The 5,306-nt window shown below is 42.3% G+C and overlaps 1 pseudogene; it reads left to right on the forward strand.

Annotated features, from left to right (window-relative positions):
• The first annotated feature begins 384 nt into the window (after nt 1–384).
• Nucleotides 385–1,946, forward strand: LOC120257409 (annotated as a pseudogene).
• Nucleotides 1,947–5,306: the final 3,360 nt, after the last annotated feature.

The following is a 5,306-nucleotide window of genomic DNA, read 5'->3' on the forward strand; positions in this document are numbered from 1 at the left end:
GAAGAATGGACTTTTCCCCTTTCTGGTTTGCAAACGCTCTAACCCATCGGGAAGCTCCATCCAAATTCTAGTTGATGTGAGCACTTCCCCAGAGGCAGAGTCTGAATCGAGCAATGAAGTCTTGGGTCCTTTGTCTAAGGGCCCTTTAGTTCCAGTAGCCTTAATGCACTTTCAGAGTTGCCAAGGTGGCATTGGTGGTCTCGTTTTATCATAAATAAATAGAAAGAAAGTGTTATTCTTCAAATTTTTAAAGAGCCTTAGCTATATGCTTAACATATGCAAAGAGCCCACTAACTCACCTCCGAAATTAATTAGTATTATATTTAGTAAATTAGTAAAGCGGATTTCTCCCTTGACTCTATCATCGTGTTTCTTTATTCAAGTATGGAATTATCTCCAAGAGCTGCGAAACTCACAACTCTATTAGAAAGTAGAATGACCAACTTTTACAAGAATTTTCAAGTGGATGAGATCGGTCGGGTGGTCTCAGTTGGAGATGGGATTGCACGAGTTTATGGATTGAATGAGATTCAAGATGGAAAAATGGTGGAATTTGCCAGCGGTGTGAAAGGAATAGCCTTGAATCTTGAGAATGAGAATGTAGGTATTGTTGTCTTTGGTAGTGATACCGCTATTAAAGAAGGAGATCTTGTCAAACGCACTGGATCTATTGTGGATGTTCCTGCGGGAAAGGCCATGTTAGGCCGTGTGGTCGACGCGTTGGGGAGTACCTATTGATGGAAGAGGGGACTCTAAGCGATCACGAACGAAGACGTGTCGAAAGTAAAAAGCCCCAGGGATTATTGAACGTAAATCTGTGCACGAACCTATGCAAACAGGCTTAAAAGCAGTGGATAGCCTGGTTCCTATAGGCCGTGGTCAACGAGAACTTATAATCGGGGACAAACAAACTGGAAAAACAGCTATAGCTATCGATACTATATTAAACCAAAAGCAAATGAACTCAAGGGGTACCTCTCCGAGTGAGACATTGTATTGTGTCTATGTAGCGATTGGACAGAAACGCTCGACTGTGGCACAATTAGTTCAAATTCTTCCAGAAGCGAATGCTTTGGAATATTCCATTCTTGTAGCAGCCACTGCTTTAGATCCTGCTCCTTTGCAATTTCTGGCCCCATATTCTGGGTGTGCCATGGGGGAATATTTCTGCGATAATGGAATGCACGCATTAATAATATATGATGATCTTAGTAAACAGGCGGTGGCATATTGACAAATGTCATTATTGTTACGCTGACCACCAGGCCGTGAGGCTTTCCCTAGGGGATGTTTTTCTATTTACATTCCGTCTCTTAGAAAAGAGCCGCTAAACGATCGGACCAGACAGGGTGCAGGTAGCTCGACTGCGTTACCCGTCATTGAAACACAAGCTGGAGACGTATCGGCCTATATCCCCACCAATGTGATCCCCATTACAGATGGACAAATCTGTTCGGAAACAGAGCTCTTTTATCGCGGAATTAGACCAGCTATTAATGTTGCCTTATCTGTCAGTCGCATTGGGTCTGTCGCTAGTTGAGAGCTATGAAACAAGTCCGCGGTAGTTCAAAACTAGAATTGGCACAATATCGCGAAGTGGCCGCCTTCGTTCAATTTGTGTCAGACCTTGATGCTGCGACTCAGGCATTACAGAATAGAGGTGCAAGGCTGACAGAAGTGCCCAAACAACCACAATATTCACCACTTCCAATTGAAAAACAAATTGTAGTGATTTATGCAGCTGTCAAGGGATTCTGTGATTGAATGCCACTAGACAGAATTTCTCAATATGAGAGAGCCATTCCAAGTAGTATAGATCCCGAATTACTAAAATCCTTCTTAGAAAAAGGTGGGTTAACTAACGAAAGAAAGATGGAACCAGATGCTTCTTTAAAAGAAAGCGCTTTGCCTTACCTATGATGCAAGAAAGATAGGAAGAATTTCATTGACAATAAAAAAACATGATGAGCGTAGCGTACTTCTTAAAGGTTTCTGGGTAGGGGCGTGCTACGGCTTTCTCATTCTTGTACTTCACCAACCTCTTGATATGCCCGAGAAAAAAGGAATGTAGGAAATCAACTATTTCCCCGGGTGTCTTAGAACCCCATCTAGGTCACCTCCATATTGCCATGCTACTGGGACATACAAGTGCTATATATATATTCTTATAAAAATATAAAAAAGTCTTTCTTTTATTTGTCTTATCCTTACTTTAAGAAGTAAGTTATTAGGGAATTAGTGTATGGTACGAACAAATCAAAGGACTTTGAAGTTCTCCATTGACTTCTCTCTTTACCCACCAAAGGCCTTAGCATATGTTCCATCATGGGTTTGCACCTTTTTTTGGGGTTGGAGCCGGCCTCCTACTCTCTTATGCAGCATTTATTAGCTTAGCGGGTGGACAATGCAATAATCCTCTCTCGATCCTCCCTTTCATATACGTCTTTATGAAAGCCTCTCGACTTTCGAGATCCGGTCCATCATCCACTCAGTCAGATCTTCTTATTTGCCCGCTTTGATTAGGCTTCCTTTAACATCTTTGATCGGCATTTCATGCTTGCATCCCTGTAGAATTCGACCTTTTATCAGCTGGGCTGGTTGGGTAGTGTAGTTGTTGTAAGGTTCGAGGCTCAGGAAAGGTGATAAAAAGCTCTTCGACAATGGAAATGAGAAAATCGAGTCCAAAATAAACCAAGTGAATATGGACTTAAAGGCTTTAACAAAAATGAAAATGTAGTTGTGGATGGAGTGAATGAAAGTAATCCGGTTCAATCAAGTTTGTTGAGCAAAAGGACGGAACTCTTAAGTGTTTTCTTTTTTATCTTCTTTAAGTCTTCCCAATTGCCAATTAGGGAGATAAGATCGTAACCAAGGTTATCTTTCTAGCATGTCTCTATAAAGTGAAAGTTGAATTCTTCCTTTGTTTTTTCCTTTCCATTTGGTCGGATCTATTCCGTTTCATCTATTTTGTCTGGATCCAGAATAATAAATAAAAATTCAAGCCATTTCATGAATAAAAAGTGACCAATTAACCAACCAACAAAACTACTTTTTAAAATAACATCTTGTGATGCCTGTTTGAGTTCATAAAGAGCCCTCTAAAAGTGGAAGACTTTGGATCTTGTGAATCAACAAAGCCCGATGGCTGAGCTTACCTTAATTTGTCCCTTCCACCACTTTCTTTATTCGATAAGCACAATGTTGGGCAGGCAATCCAGTCCAAAGTTTTAGTCGGGGGGCTGCCATTTCTTCTCCTTGCACGAGTGATCACCGAAGACATCTCCTTGAAGTCGAGTCCCATACATATGTGGACTCAGTGCGGAAAGGAACTAACTCCCATGATTGGTTGGGTTCACCAAGGGGGAAGAAAGACAAATGACATCTTAGCACTTTTCCACACTTTCTTTAAAGTAATGTACTTTCTGTTTAGTCAATGTTCCAGTTGAGTCAAGGGGGTGGCTAGGTTATCCAACATTCCTTTCCCAACCATGCTTAGAATCCTTTATTGGGGTCTCTCTATCCAGTGACTTCCCATCTCATCAACCCTAATTTCTTTCATTGAAACTTTTTTTTAATATGAAATTCTGCACAGGTTCGCGGACGGCCCTTCATTCTATGTACATGAAGACAGGCTAGCGAAGGGACGAATAGAAGTGATCGATGGCCAAAAAGACAGGCTTTGATTGCATTGGACCCTTTTCAATCAAGGTCAGTCCCTGAAGGAATAGTTCTTTGCTTCAAAATCCCTAGCTTAAACGCTGGAAGTTTATTCTTAGAGGTCTCATCACTGGAGTGGATTTTTCACATCTAGGCGGGACTCAGGGTCTCCTGTTTGTGACCCTAATTTCCACTAACTGAATGCTTCATAGCCATGTATAATAAAAATCCCTTTGGCCCTTGCTCGATATAGTCCAAAGTATGACGCCGATCTCTTAGGATGGACCGGTTTATTAGCGAGTAAAGAGAGCTTAGCCCTACCCTTTCGAAATTTCCCTTATTGGTTGGCTGACCCCTTACCACACTGCAATCATACTTCTGTGATTACCGCGCAGAATTGAGACCTATGTCGGCATGATATGCATGCTTAGGATGGGAAAGAGCTTTATAATCAACTCTGCTAACCTCGAAGTTGCCAATTGAGGAAGGGTTGTTCAACTTTCTAGCCAACAGGTGCCAGTTCGAATCAAGCTTTTGCAATGAAGTTAGCTCTCTTCTTCTGCCTGCCGCTGGTCTCCTAACACCAGATCTGTTGGCTCTTTGCCTTTAGATTTCATTGGCTTTTCTTTTCAGGGCTCTCTTGACTGAGAGAAGAGAGAAAGGTGTCTTGTCCTCAAAAAACTCTCATTTCACCTTAGTAAGACAGGCCATAGAGCAACTTTTGAAGTTCATGATAGCCCCTAGACGCACACCGATCTGGCGCCTTGCTACTCCAACTGCCGTATCCAGTACCTATGTTTCCCTTGCGGCCTTCTCCTTTTGGTCAAGCCAGTTAGCTACTGCTGCCCTAGTTGAGCTACACGGAAAGCTCCTCTGCTATGACCTCCTTGACTCAACTGGTTTGGCATAGGGGGGTAAACACACTTAAGTTATAAGGGGGAAGCTTTCCTGTGTTATCATTCCTGGGACCTTCCAAGCGTACTTTCGAGGCTCGCCCCTTTTGTTCCTCATGTCCCTCTTCGGATCTAGGATTTATGGTCTAATTCTTCTTAACTTAAGGTTTGATTTACATACGGGATTTCAAAACATAAGGCTTCCTACTTCATGATCATATCTCCCCTATCCTCAAGTAAGTACGGGTCCTCTGTGGCTTCTTTTTTGCCATATTTATAGCTTATAGGTTCTGGCCCCCCTTGTGCCTGACGACCTCTCCTATCGATTTAGTATGTTCTTTCGACTCAAAGGGGTAGCTCTCAAATAGTAGGAAGTGTTTATTATTTTCTTGGGCGCGGTCCTTTCCCTCTTCCCATACTTTCTAGGCACTCTTACGTCCGCCGTTAACTCGGGGGGATTTTTGGTTGGCGATCTCATCTTCTCTCGGATGTATTGACACAACCCACATCCCCCTGACTCCATAGGAGACCGAACTTTACTCCTGTGAAACAAGCAGCCAGGAAGTTCAACAACTGAATAAAAATAAAGAACCTTCCTTTGAAGCCCTGCGATCACTTCCACGGAAGAAAGATAAAAATAACCTACCGAAGAAAAAACAAAGGATGATTGATATGCCGACTCCTATTCTTAACCATGGGTGGAACCCAAATTCATATTCCCACTTCCCAAAGCCAAACCTCTCAAAAGAAAGAAAG

This window comes from Dioscorea cayenensis, unplaced genomic scaffold (genome assembly GCF_009730915.1).
Source record: "Dioscorea cayenensis subsp. rotundata cultivar TDr96_F1 unplaced genomic scaffold, TDr96_F1_v2_PseudoChromosome.rev07_lg8_w22 25.fasta BLBR01002085.1, whole genome shotgun sequence".
NCBI classification, from domain to species: Eukaryota; Viridiplantae; Streptophyta; class Magnoliopsida; order Dioscoreales; family Dioscoreaceae; genus Dioscorea; species Dioscorea cayenensis.